This window comes from Carassius carassius, chromosome 11, assembly GCF_963082965.1.
Source record: "Carassius carassius chromosome 11, fCarCar2.1, whole genome shotgun sequence".
NCBI classification, from domain to species: domain Eukaryota; kingdom Metazoa; phylum Chordata; class Actinopteri; order Cypriniformes; family Cyprinidae; genus Carassius; species Carassius carassius.
In genome coordinates, this window is record NC_081765.1 from 26,897,237 (window position 1) to 26,899,676 (window position 2,440).

A 2,440-nucleotide genomic window follows, 5' to 3' on the forward strand; every position below is an offset into this window, starting at 1 on the left:
CATCAGTTCGTAGCAGTGAATGAAGATGTATCCTATCGATCACAAGTGCAGTATGGAGTACCTCAAGGCTCAGTACTAGGGCCGCTACTCTTCACGCTTTATATGTTACCCTTGGGAGATATCATCAGGAAACATGGTGTTAGCTTTCACTGTTATGCTGATGATACTCAGCTCTATATTTCTTCGCAGCCCGGTGAAACACACCAATTTGAAAAACTAATGGATTGCATAGTCGATATAAAAAACTGGATGACGAGCAATTTCTTACTGCTAAATTCTGAAAAAACAGAGGTGTTAATTATAGGACCTAAAAACTCTGCTTGTAATAACCTAGAACACTGTCTAAGACTTGATGGTTGCTCTGTCAATTCTTCGTCATCAGTTAGGAACCTAGGTGTGCTATTTGATCGCAATCTTTCCTTAGAAAGCCACGTTTCTAGCATTTGTAAAACTGCATTTTTCCATCTCAAAAATATATCTAAATTACGGCCTATGCTCTCAATGTCAAATGCAGAAATGTTAATCCATGCATTTATGACCTCAAGGTTAGATTATTGTAATGCTTTATTGGGTGGTTGTTCTGCACGCTTAGTAAACAAACTACAGCTAGTCCAAAATGCAGCTGCAAGAGTTCTTACTAGAACCAGGAAGTATAACCCTATTAGCCCGGTCCTGTCAACACTGCACTGGCTCCCTATCAAGCATCGCATAGATTTTAAAATATTGCTTATTACTTATAAAGCCCTGAATGGTTTAGCACCTCAGTATTTGAATGAGCTCCTTTTAAATTATAATCCTCTACGTCCGCTACGTTCTCAAAACTCAGGCAATTTGATAATACCTAGAATATCAAAATCAACTGCAGGCGGCAGATCCTTTTCCTATTTGGCGCCCAAACTCTGGAACAACCTACCTAACATTGTTCGGGAGGCAGACACACTCTTGCAGTTTAAATCTAGATTAAAGACCCATCTCTTTAACCTGGCATACACATAACATACTAATATGCTTTTATTATCCAAATCCGTTAAAGGATTTTTAGGCTGCATTAATTAGGTAAACCGGAACCGGAAACACTTCCCATAACACCCTATGTACTTGCTACATCATTAGAAGAATGGCATCTACGCTAATATTTGTCTGTTTCTCTCTTGTTCCGAGGTCAACGTGGCCACCAGATCCAGTCTGTGTCCAGATCAGAGGGTCACTGCAGTCACCCGGATCCAGTACGTATCCAGACCAGATGCTGGATCAGCACTTAGAAAGGACCTCTATATCCCTGAAAGACAGTGGAGACCAGGACAACTAGAGCCCCAGATACAGATCCCCTGTAAAGACCTTGTCTCAGAGGAGCACCAGGACAAGACCACAGGAAACAGATGATTCTTCTGCACAATCTGACTTTGCTGCAGCCTGGAATTGAACTACTGGTTTCGTCTGGTCAGAGGAGAACTGGCCCCCCAACTGAGCCTGGTTTCTCCCAAGGTTTTTTTCTCCATTCTGTCACCGATGGAGTTTAGGTTCCTTGCCGCTGTCGCCTCTGGCTTGCTTAGTTGGGGTCACTTCATCTACAGCGATATCGTTGACTTGATTGCAAATAAATGCACAGACACTATTTAACTGAACAGAGATGACATAACTGAATCCAATGATGAACTGCCTTTAACTATCATTTTTGCATTATTGACACTGTTTTCCTAATGAATGTTGTTCAGTTGCTTTGACGCAATGTATTTTGTTTAAAGCGCTATATAAATAAAGGTGACATTGACAATGACTCAGCAGACCGTAGTCATGGACCCTCTCAGCATACAGCCGGTGAGTCCCATGAATCTTCTGAATCTCAACAGTTTATACCAAGTGTAGAGGAACAAGCCGAAACTGATCGCCACACTAATCGATGGCACAAACAGGGAGCGAGACCCAAAGGAAAACGAAATATCAGATTGTCACGAGTTTCTCGTATTGCTGCCGTAGCTTCCTCTACCCCAGATTCGACTATGACAAGGCTTGTGAATACTGGCATTCAACCACCCCCTATACATCTTGAGAACAGATTTGAAGCATTAATGAATGTGGGTGAGGAATCCCCAAATGTATTTAAAGATGGATCTGATCAGCCAGCAGCTAACATCGCTACTAACAGGCGCTCAAGGACGAGCAGACAGCGGCTTTCAGCTCAGAGCGCAGCCGAGCCAAGGACTCTGATAGTGGGTGACTCTGTTATCAGAATTATCCGTAGCAGGACTACAACAACATGCTGCCTTCCTCAAGCAACGGTCTCTGATGTGAACAAGGAACTTCAGAACATTCTGATGAAGCACAAGACTGCAAATCGAATCATCATCCATGTGGGGAAGAATGATACTCGGAACGAGCAGTCAGAACTCCTTAAGAAGGACTTCAGTGAACTCTTTGAAACACTTCGAAGACTCAAAGT